The sequence below is a fragment of the Ascaphus truei genome, chromosome 4 (assembly GCF_040206685.1).
Source record: "Ascaphus truei isolate aAscTru1 chromosome 4, aAscTru1.hap1, whole genome shotgun sequence".
Taxonomy (NCBI): Eukaryota; Metazoa; Chordata; class Amphibia; order Anura; family Ascaphidae; genus Ascaphus; species Ascaphus truei.
The window spans coordinates 154899620-154912632 of record NC_134486.1 but is presented as its reverse complement, the minus strand read 5'-3'; positions in this window follow the sequence as shown (position 1 = coordinate 154912632).

Genomic DNA, 13013 nt, shown 5'->3' with positions numbered 1-13013 from the left:
CAGCTCATATACAGTGCATAAAATATATTTATATATATACCCTTATACACCATTTTAATAAAAAATATCACAAAATTCTTCTACAGTAAGTCCCTCGGGAAGAGTGAATGACGCGCACGTTCATTTTCAGAGCTCCTAGACCTTCCTATAAGAAGTTAGCCAAAAAGTAGCTTCGAAAAACGCTTAGGTTAAGTTTCAGAGTTGCTTCTAATGTACCAAAGCTGGACTTAGACATAATTTCACTCTCACAACATTATGGCTGGTTGGAGACAGTCCGAACCACAAGTACCGGGTCCATGGTTCTGGCCGTATACTGGGGGGACGGGGACGACTCCCATTAACCCCTGACTATACCGGGGATACGCTTATCACAATGCCTTTCTGGTCTGTGCTGAAGCAGGGCATTCTGGCAGCCAAGTGGCTTGACCTTTATTAGTGAGCCTGGTTACCCCCTCTCGGAACCACAGACTTAGAAATCGCCAGCTCATATACAGTGCATAAAATATATTTATATAATATATTTATATATATACCCTTATACACCATTTTAATAAAAAATATCACAAAATTCTTCTAAGTCCCTCGGGAAGAGTGAATGACGCGCACGTTCATTTTAAGAGCTCCTAGACCTTCCTATAAGAAGTTAGCCAAAAAGTAGCTTCGAAAAACGCTTAGGTTAAGTTTCAGAGTTGCTTCTAATGCACCAAAGCTGGACTTAGACATAATTTCACTCTCACAACATTATGGCTGGTTGGAGACAGTCCGAACCACAAGTACCGGGTCCATGGTTCTGGCCGTATACTGGGGGGACGGGGACGACTCCCATTAACCCCTGACTATTCCGGGGATACGCTTATCACAATGCCTTTCTGGTCTGTGCTGAAGCAGGGCATTCTGGCAGCCAAGTGGCTTGACCTTTATTAGTGAGCCTGGTTACCCCCTCTCGGAACCACAGACTTAGAAATCGCCAGCTCATATACAGTGCATAAAATATATTTATATATATACCCTTATACACCATTTTAATAAAAAATATCACAAAATTCTTCTACAGTAAGTCCCTCGGGAAGAGTGAATGACGCGCACGTTCATTTTCAGAGCTCCTAGACCTTCCTATAAGAAGTTAGCCAAAAAGTAGCTTCGAAAAACGCTTAGGTTAAGTTTCAGAGTTGCTTCTAATGTACCAAAGCTGGACTTAGACATAATTTCACTCTCACAACATTATGGCTGGTTGGAGACAGTCCGAACCACAAGTACCGGGTCCATGGTTCTGGCCGTATACTGGGGGGACGGGGACGACTCCCATTAACCCCTGACTATACCGGGGATACGCTTATCACAATGCCTTTCTGGTCTGTGCTGAAGCAGGGCATTCTGGCAGCCAAGTGGCTTGACCTTTATTAGTGAGCCTGGTTACCCCCTCTCGGAACCACAGACTTAGAAATCGCCAGCTCATATACAGTGCATAAAATATATTTATATAATATATTTATATATATACCCTTATACACCATTTTAATAAAAAATATCACAAAATTCTTCTAAGTCCCTCGGGAAAAGTGAAAGACGCGCACGTTCATTTTCAGAGCTCCTAGACCTTCCTATAAGAAGTTAGCCAAAAAGTAGCTTCGAAAAACGCTTAGGTTAAGTTTCAGAGTTGCTTCTAATGTACCAAAGCTGGACTTAGACATAATTTCACTCTCACAACATTATGGCTGGTTGGAGACAGTCCGAACCACAAGTACCGGGTCCATGGTTCTGGCCTTATACTGGGGGGACGGGGACGACTCCCATTAACCCCTGACTATACCGGGGATACGCTTATCACAATGCCTTTCTGGTCTGTGCTGAAGCAGGGCATTCTGGCAGCCAAGTGGCTTGACCTTTATTAGTGAGCCTGGTTACCCCCTCTCGGAACCACAGACTTAGAAATCGCCAGCTCATATACAGTGCATAAAATATATTTATATAATATATTTATATATATACCCTTATACACGATTTTAATAAAAAATATCACAAAATTCTTCTAAGTCCTTCGGGAAGAGTGAAAGACGCGCACGTTCATTTTCAGAGCTCCTAGACCTTCCTATAAGAAGTTAGCCAAAAAGTAGCTTCGAAAAACGCTTAGGTTAAGTTTCAGAGTTGCTTCTAATGTACCAAAGCTGGACTCAGACATAATTTCACTCTCACAACATTATGGCTGGTTGGAGACAGTCCGAACCACAAGTACCGGGTCCATGGTTCTGGCCGTATACTGGGGGGATGGGGACGACTCCCATTAACCCCTGACTATACCGGGGATACGCTTATCACAATGCCTTTCTGGTCTGTGCTGAAGCAGGGCATTCTGGCAGCCAAGTGGCTTGACCTTTATTAGTGAGCTTGGTTACCCCCTCTCGGAACCACAGACTTAGAAATCGCCAGCTCATATACAGTGCATAAAATATATTTATATATATACCCTTATACACCATTTTAATAAAAAATATCACAAAATTCTTCTAAGTCCCTCGGGAAGAGTGAATGACGCGCACGTTCATTTTCAGAGCTCCTAGACCTTCCTATAAGAAGTTAGCCAAAAAGTAGCTTCGAAAAACGCTTAGGTTAAGTTTCAGAGTTGCTTCTAATGCACCAAAGCTGGACTTAGACATAATTTCACTCTCACAACATTATGGCTGGTTGGAGACAGTCCGAACCACAAGTACCGGGTCCATGGTTCTGGCCGTATACTGGGGGGACGGGGACGACTCCCATTAACCCCTGACTATTCCGGGGATACGCTTATCACAATGCCTTTCTGGTCTGTGCTGAAGCAGGGCATTCTGGCAGCCAAGTGGCTTGACCTTTATTAGTGAGCCTGGTTACCCCCTCTCGGAACCACAGACTTAGAAAGCGCCAGCTCATATACAGTGCATAAAATATATTTATATAATATATTTATATATATACCCTTATACACGATTTTAATAAAAAATATCACAAAATTCTTCTAAGTCCCTCGGGAAGAGTGAAAGACGCGCACGTTCATTTTCAGAGCTCCTAGACCTTCCTATAAGAAGTTAGCCAAAAAGTAGCTTCGAAAAACGCTTAGGTTAAGTTTCAGAGTTGCTTCTAATGTACCAAAGCTGGACTTAGACATAATTTCACTCTCACAACATTATGGCTGGTTGGAGACAGTCCGAACCACAAGTACCGGGTCCATGGTTCTGGCCGTATACTGGGGGGACGGGGACGACTCCCATTAACCCCTGACTATACCGGGGATACGCTTATCACAATGCCTTTCTGGTCTGTGCTGAAGCAGGGCATTCTGGCAGCCAAGTGGCTTGACCGTTATTAGTGAGCCTGGTTACCCCCTCTCGGAACCACAGACTTAGAAATCGCCAGCTCATATACAGTGCATAAAATATATTTATGTAATATATTTATATATATACCCTTATACACGATTTTAATAAAAAATTTCACAAAATTCTTCTAAGTCCCTCGGGAAGAGTGAATGACGCGCACGTTCATTTTCAGAGCTCCTAGACCTTCCTATAAGAAGTTAGCCAAAAAGTAGCTTCGAAAAACGCTTAGGTTAAGTTTCAGAGTTGCTTCTAATGCACCAAAGCTGGACTTAGACATAATTTCACTCTCACAACATTATGGCTGGTTGGAGACAGTCCGAACCACAAGTACCGGGTCCATGGTTCTGGCCGTATACTGGGGGGACGGGGACGACTCCCATTAACCCCTGACTATACCGGGGATACGCTTATCACAATGCCTTTCTGGTCTGTGCTGAAGCAGGGCATTCTGGCAGCCAAGTGGCTTGACCTTTATTAGTGAGCCTGGTTACCCCCTCTCGGAACCACAGACTTAGAAATCGCCAGCTCATATACAGTGCATAAAATATATTTATATATATACCCTTATACACCATTTTAATAAAAAATATCACAAAATTCTTCTAAGTCCCTCGGGAAGAGTGAATGACGCGCACGTTCATTTTAAGAGCTCCTAGACCTTCCTAAAAGAAGTTAGCCAAAAAGTAGCTTCGAAAAACGCTTAGGTTAAGTTTCAGAGTTGCTTCTAATGCACCAAAGCTGGACTTAGACATAATTTCACTCTCACAACATTATGGCTGGTTGGAGACAGTCCGAACCACAAGTACCGGGTCCATGGTTCTGGCCGTATACTGGGGGGACGGGGACGACTCCCATTAACCCCTGACTATTCCGGGGATACGCTTATCACAATGCCTTTCTGGTCTGTGCTGAAGCAGGGCATTCTGGCAGCCAAGTGGCTTGACCTTTATTAGTGAGCCTGGTTACCCCCTCTCGGAACCACAGACTTAGAAATCGCCAGCTCATATACAGTGCATAAAATATATTTATATATATACCCTTATACACCATTTTAATAAAAAATATCACAAAATTCTTCTACAGTAAGTCCCTCGGGAAGAGTGAATGACGCGCACGTTCATTTTCAGAGCTCCTAGACCTTCCTATAAGAAGTTAGCCAAAAAGTAGCTTCGAAAAACGCTTAGGTTAAGTTTCAGAGTTGCTTCTAATGTACCAAAGCTGGACTTAGACATAATTTCACTCTCACAACATTATGGCTGGTTGGAGACAGTCCGAACCACAAGTACCGGGTCCATGGTTCTGGCCGTATACTGGGGGGACGGGGACGACTCCCATTAACCCCTGACTATACCGGGGATACGCTTATCACAATGCCTTTCTGGTCTGTGCTGAAGCAGGGCATTCTGGCAGCCAAGTGGCTTGACCTTTATTAGTGAGCCTGGTTACCCCCTCTCGGAACCACAGACTTAGAAATCGCCAGCTCATATACAGTGCATAAAATATATTTATATAATATATTTATATATATACCCTTATACACCATTTTAATAAAAAATATCACAAAATTCTTCTAAGTCCCTCGGGAAAAGTGAAAGACGCGCACGTTCATTTTCAGAGCTCCTAGACCTTCCTATAAGAAGTTAGCCAAAAAGTAGCTTCGAAAAACGCTTAGGTTAAGTTTCAGAGTTGCTTCTAATGTACCAAAGCTGGACTTAGACATAATTTCACTCTCACAACATTATGGCTGGTTGGAGACAGTCCGAACCACAAGTACCGGGTCCATGGTTCTGGCCGTATACTGGGGGGACGGGGACGACTCCCATTAACCCCTGACTATACCGGGGATACGCTTATCACAATGCCTTTCTGGTCTGTGCTGAAGCAGGGCATTCTGGCAGCCAAGTGGCTTGACCTTTATTAGTGAGCCTGGTTACCCCCTCTCGGAACCACAGACTTAGAAATCGCCAGCTCATATACAGTGCATAAAATATATTTATATAATATATTTATATATATACCCTTATACACGATTTTAATAAAAAATATCACAAAATTCTCCTAAGTCCTTCGGGAAGAGTGAAAGACGCGCACGTTCATTTTCAGAGCTCCTAGACCTTCCTATAAGAAGTTAGCCAAAAAGTAGCTTCGAAAAACGCTTAGGTTAAGTTTCAGAGTTGCTTCTAATGTACCAAAGCTGGACTCAGACATAATTTCACTCTCACAACATTATGGCTGGTTGGAGACAGTCCGAACCACAAGTACCGGGTCCATGGTTCTGGCCGTATACTGGGGGGATGGGGACGACTCCCATTAACCCCTGACTATACCGGGGATACGCTTATCACAATGCCTTTCTGGTCTGTGCTGAAGCAGGGCATTCTGGCAGCCAAGTGGCTTGACCTTTATTAGTGAGCTTGGTTACCCCCTCTCGGAACCACAGACTTAGAAATCGCCAGCTCATATACAGTGCATAAAATATATTTATATATATACCCTTATACACCATTTTAATAAAAAATATCACAAAATTCTTCTAAGTCCCTCGGGAAGAGTGAATGACGCGCACGTTCATTTTCAGAGCTCCTAGACCTTCCTATAAGAAGTTAGCCAAAAAGTAGCTTCGAAAAACGCTTAGGTTAAGTTTCAGAGTTGCTTCTAATGCACCAAAGCTGGACTTAGACATAATTTCACTCTCACAACATTATGGCTGGTTGGAGACAGTCCGAACCACAAGTACCGGGTCCATGGTTCTGGCCGTATACTGGGGGGACGGGGACGACTCCCATTAACCCCTGACTATTCCGGGGATACGCTTATCACAATGCCTTTCTGGTCTGTGCTGAAGCAGGGCATTCTGGCAGCCAAGTGGCTTGACCTTTATTAGTGAGCCTGGTTACCCCCTCTCGGAACCACAGACTTAGAAAGCGCCAGCTCATATACAGTGCATAAAATATATTTATATAATATATTTATATATATACCCTTATACACGATTTTAATAAAAAATATCACAAAATTCTTCTAAGTCCCTCGGGAAGAGTGAAAGACGCGCACGTTCATTTTCAGAGCTCCTAGACCTTCCTATAAGAAGTTAGCCAAAAAGTAGCTTCGAAAAACGCTTAGGTTAAGTTTCAGAGTTGCTTCTAATGTACCAAAGCTGGACTTAGACATAATTTCACTCTCACAACATTATGGCTGGTTGGAGACAGTCCGAACCACAAGTACCGGGTCCATGGTTCTGGCCGTATACTGGGGGGACGGGGACGACTCCCATTAACCCCTGACTATACCGGGGATACGCTTATCACAATGCCTTTCTGGTCTGTGCTGAAGCAGGGCATTCTGGCAGCCAAGTGGCTTGACCGTTATTAGTGAGCCTGGTTACCCCCTCTCGGAACCACAGACTTAGAAATCGCCAGCTCATATACAGTGCATAAAATATATTTATGTAATATATTTATATATATACCCTTATACACGATTTTAATAAAAAATTTCACAAAATTCTTCTAAGTCCCTCGGGAAGAGTGAATGACGCGCACGTTCATTTTCAGAGCTCCTAGACCTTCCTATAAGAAGTTAGCCAAAAAGTAGCTTCGAAAAACGCTTAGGTTAAGTTTCAGAGTTGCTTCTAATGCACCAAAGCTGGACTTAGACATAATTTCACTCTCACAACATTATGGCTGGTTGGAGACAGTCCGAACCACAAGTACCGGGTCCATGGTTCTGGCCGTATACTGGGGGGACGGGGACGACTCCCATTAACCCCTGACTATACCGGGGATACGCTTATCACAATGCCTTTCTGGTCTGTGCTGAAGCAGGGCATTCTGGCAGCCAAGTGGCTTGACCTTTATTAGTGAGCCTGGTTACCCCCTCTCGGAACCACAGACTTAGAAATCGCCAGCTCATATACAGTGCATAAAATATATTTATATATATACCCTTATACACCATTTTAATAAAAAATATCACAAAATTCTTCTAAGTCCCTCGGGAAGAGTGAATGACGCGCACGTTCATTTTAAGAGCTCCTAGACCTTCCTATAAGAAGTTAGCCAAAAAGTAGCTTCGAAAAACGCTTAGGTTAAGTTTCAGAGTTGCTTCTAATGCACCAAAGCTGGACTTAGACATAATTTCACTCTCACAACATTATGGCTGGTTGGAGACAGTCCGAACCACAAGTACCGGGTCCATGGTTCTGGCCGTATACTGGGGGGACGGGGACGACTCCCATTAACCCCTGACTATTCCGGGGATACGCTTATCACAATGCCTTTCTGGTCTGTGCTGAAGCAGGGCATTCTGGCAGCCAAGTGGCTTGACCTTTATTAGTGAGCCTGGTTACCCCCTCTCGGAACCACAGACTTAGAAATCGCCAGCTCATATACAGTGCATAAAATATATTTATATATATACCCTTATACACCATTTTAATAAAAAATATCACAAAATTCTTCTACAGTAAGTCCCTCGGGAAGAGTGAATGACGCGCACGTTCATTTTCAGAGCTCCTAGACCTTCCTATAAGAAGTTAGCCAAAAAGTAGCTTCGAAAAACGCTTAGGTTAAGTTTCAGAGTTGCTTCTAATGTACCAAAGCTGGACTTAGACATAATTTCACTCTCACAACATTATGGCTGGTTGGAGACAGTCCGAACCACAAGTACCGGGTCCATGGTTCTGGCCGTATACTGGGGGGACGGGGACGACTCCCATTAACCCCTGACTATACCGGGGATACGCTTATCACAATGCCTTTCTGGTCTGTGCTGAAGCAGGGCATTCTGGCAGCCAAGTGGCTTGACCTTTATTAGTGAGCCTGGTTACCCCCTCTCGGAACCACAGACTTAGAAATCGCCAGCTCATATACAGTGCATAAAATATATTTATATAATATATTTATATATATACCCTTATACACCATTTTAATAAAAAATATCACAAAATTCTTCTAAGTCCCTCGGGAAGAGTGAATGACGCGCACGTTCATTTTAAGAGCTCCTAGACCTTCCTATAAGAAGTTAGCCAAAAAGTAGCTTCGAAAAACGCTTAGGTTAAGTTTCAGAGTTGCTTCTAATGCACCAAAGCTGGACTTAGACATAATTTCACTCTCACAACATTATGGCTGGTTGGAGACAGTCCGAACCACAAGTACCGGGTCCATGGTTCTGGCCGTATACTGGGGGGACGGGGACGACTCCCATTAACCCCTGACTATTCCGGGGATACGCTTATCACAATGCCTTTCTGGTCTGTGCTGAAGCAGGGCATTCTGGCAGCCAAGTGGCTTGACCTTTATTAGTGAGCCTGGTTACCCCCTCTCGGAACCACAGACTTAGAAATCGCCAGCTCATATACAGTGCATAAAATATATTTATATATATACCCTTATACACCATTTTAATAAAAAATATCACAAAATTCTTCTACAGTAAGTCCCTCGGGAAGAGTGAATGACGCGCACGTTCATTTTCAGAGCTCCTAGACCTTCCTATAAGAAGTTAGCCAAAAAGTAGCTTCGAAAAACGCTTAGGTTAAGTTTCAGAGTTGCTTCTAATGTACCAAAGCTGGACTTAGACATAATTTCACTCTCACAACATTATGGCTGGTTGGAGACAGTCCGAACCACAAGTACCGGGTCCATGGTTCTGGCCGTATACTGGGGGGACGGGGACGACTCCCATTAACCCCTGACTATACCGGGGATACGCTTATCACAATGCCTTTCTGGTCTGTGCTGAAGCAGGGCATTCTGGCAGCCAAGTGGCTTGACCTTTATTAGTGAGCCTGGTTACCCCCTCTCGGAACCACAGACTTAGAAATCGCCAGCTCATATACAGTGCATAAAATATATTTATATAATATATTTATATATATACCCTTATACACCATTTTAATAAAAAATATCACAAAATTCTTCTAAGTCCCTCGGGAAAAGTGAAAGACGCGCACGTTCATTTTCAGAGCTCCTAGACCTTCCTATAAGAAGTTAGCCAAAAAGTAGCTTCGAAAAACGCTTAGGTTAAGTTTCAGAGTTGCTTCTAATGTACCAAAGCTGGACTTAGACATAATTTCACTCTCACAACATTATGGCTGGTTGGAGACAGTCCGAACCACAAGTACCGGGTCCATGGTTCTGGCCTTATACTGGGGGGACGGGGACGACTCCCATTAACCCCTGACTATACCGGGGATACGCTTATCACAATGCCTTTCTGGTCTGTGCTGAAGCAGGGCATTCTGGCAGCCAAGTGGCTTGACCTTTATTAGTGAGCCTGGTTACCCCCTCTCGGAACCACAGACTTAGAAATCGCCAGCTCATATACAGTGCATAAAATATATTTATATAATATATTTATATATATACCCTTATACACGATTTTAATAAAAAATATCACAAAATTCTTCTAAGTCCTTCGGGAAGAGTGAAAGACGCGCACGTTCATTTTCAGAGCTCCTAGACCTTCCTATAAGAAGTTAGCCAAAAAGTAGCTTCGAAAAACGCTTAGGTTAAGTTTCAGAGTTGCTTCTAATGTACCAAAGCTGGACTCAGACATAATTTCACTCTCACAACATTATGGCTGGTTGGAGACAGTCCGAACCACAAGTACCGGGTCCATGGTTCTGGCCGTATACTGGGGGGATGGGGACGACTCCCATTAACCCCTGACTATACCGGGGATACGCTTATCACAATGCCTTTCTGGTCTGTGCTGAAGCAGGGCATTCTGGCAGCCAAGTGGCTTGACCTTTATTAGTGAGCTTGGTTACCCCCTCTCGGAACCACAGACTTAGAAATCGCCAGCTCATATACAGTGCATAAAATATATTTATATATATACCCTTATACACCATTTTAATAAAAAATATCACAAAATTCTTCTAAGTCCCTCGGGAAGAGTGAATGACGCGCACGTTCATTTTCAGAGCTCCTAGACCTTCCTATAAGAAGTTAGCCAAAAAGTAGCTTCGAAAAACGCTTAGGTTAAGTTTCAGAGTTGCTTCTAATGCACCAAAGCTGGACTTAGACATAATTTCACTCTCACAACATTATGGCTGGTTGGAGACAGTCCGAACCACAAGTACCGGGTCCATGGTTCTGGCCGTATACTGGGGGGACGGGGACGACTCCCATTAACCCCTGACTATTCCGGGGATACGCTTATCACAATGCCTTTCTGGTCTGTGCTGAAGCAGGGCATTCTGGCAGCCAAGTGGCTTGACCTTTATTAGTGAGCCTGGTTACCCCCTCTCGGAACCACAGACTTAGAAAGCGCCAGCTCATATACAGTGCATAAAATATATTTATATAATATATTTATATATATACCCTTATACACGATTTTAATAAAAAATATCACAAAATTCTTCTAAGTCCCTCGGGAAGAGTGAAAGACGCGCACGTTCATTTTCAGAGCTCCTAGACCTTCCTATAAGAAGTTAGCCAAAAAGTAGCTTCGAAAAACGCTTAGGTTAAGTTTCAGAGTTGCTTCTAATGTACCAAAGCTGGACTTAGACATAATTTCACTCTCACAACATTATGGCTGGTTGGAGACAGTCCGAACCACAAGTACCGGGTCCATGGTTCTGGCCGTATACTGGGGGGACGGGGACGACTCCCATTAACCCCTGACTATACCGGGGATACGCTTATCACAATGCCTTTCTGGTCTGTGCTGAAGCAGGGCATTCTGGCAGCCAAGTGGCTTGACCGTTATTAGTGAGCCTGGTTACCCCCTCTCGGAACCACAGACTTAGAAATCGCCAGCTCATATACAGTGCATAAAATATATTTATGTAATATATTTATATATATACCCTTATACACGATTTTAATAAAAAATTTCACAAAATTCTTCTAAGTCCCTCGGGAAGAGTGAATGACGCGCACGTTCATTTTCAGAGCTCCTAGACCTTCCTATAAGAAGTTAGCCAAAAAGTAGCTTCGAAAAACGCTTAGGTTAAGTTTCAGAGTTGCTTCTAATGCACCAAAGCTGGACTTAGACATAATTTCACTCTCACAACATTATGGCTGGTTGGAGACAGTCCGAACCACAAGTACCGGGTCCATGGTTCTGGCCGTATACTGGGGGGACGGGGACGACTCCCATTAACCCCTGACTATACCGGGGATACGCTTATCACAATGCCTTTCTGGTCTGTGCTGAAGCAGGGCATTCTGGCAGCCAAGTGGCTTGACCTTTATTAGTGAGCCTGGTTACCCCCTCTCGGAACCACAGACTTAGAAATCGCCAGCTCATATACAGTGCATAAAATATATTTATATATATACCCTTATACACCATTTTAATAAAAAATATCACAAAATTCTTCTAAGTCCCTCGGGAAGAGTGAATGACGCGCACGTTCATTTTAAGAGCTCCTAGACCTTCCTATAAGAAGTTAGCCAAAAAGTAGCTTCGAAAAACGCTTAGGTTAAGTTTCAGAGTTGCTTCTAATGCACCAAAGCTGGACTTAGACATAATTTCACTCTCACAACATTATGGCTGGTTGGAGACAGTCCGAACCACAAGTACCGGGTCCATGGTTCTGGCCGTATACTGGGGGGACGGGGACGACTCCCATTAACCCCTGACTATTCCGGGGATACGCTTATCACAATGCCTTTCTGGTCTGTGCTGAAGCAGGGCATTCTGGCAGCCAAGTGGCTTGACCTTTATTAGTGAGCCTGGTTACCCCCTCTCGGAACCACAGACTTAGAAATCGCCAGCTCATATACAGTGCATAAAATATATTTATATATATACCCTTATACACCATTTTAATAAAAAATATCACAAAATTCTTCTACAGTAAGTCCCTCGGGAAGAGTGAATGACGCGCACGTTCATTTTCAGAGCTCCTAGACCTTCCTATAAGAAGTTAGCCAAAAAGTAGCTTCGAAAAACGCTTAGGTTAAGTTTCAGAGTTGCTTCTAATGTACCAAAGCTGGACTTAGACATAATTTCACTCTCACAACATTATGGCTGGTTGGAGACAGTCCGAACCACAAGTACCGGGTCCATGGTTCTGGCCGTATACTGGGGGGACGGGGACGACTCCCATTAACCCCTGACTATACCGGGGATACGCTTATCACAATGCCTTTCTGGTCTGTGCTGAAGCAGGGCATTCTGGCAGCCAAGTGGCTTGACCTTTATTAGTGAGCCTGGTTACCCCCTCTCGGAACCACAGACTTAGAAATCGCCAGCTCATATACAGTGCATAAAATATATTTATATAATATATTTATATATATACCCTTATACACCATTTTAATAAAAAATATCACAAAATTCTTCTAAGTCCCTCGGGAAAAGTGAAAGACGCGCACGTTCATTTTCAGAGCTCCTAGACCTTCCTATAAGAAGTTAGCCAAAAAGTAGCTTCGAAAAACGCTTAGGTTAAGTTTCAGAGTTGCTTCTAATGTACCAAAGCTGGACTTAGACATAATTTCACTCTCACAACATTATGGCTGGTTGGAGACAGTCCGAACCACAAGTACCGGGTCCATGGTTCTGGCCGTATACTGGGGGGACGGGGACGACTCCCATTAACCCCTGACTATACCGGGGATACGCTTATCACAATGCCTTTCTGGTCTGTGCTGAAGCAGGGCATTCTGGCAGCCAAGTGGCTTGACCTTTATTAGTGAGCCT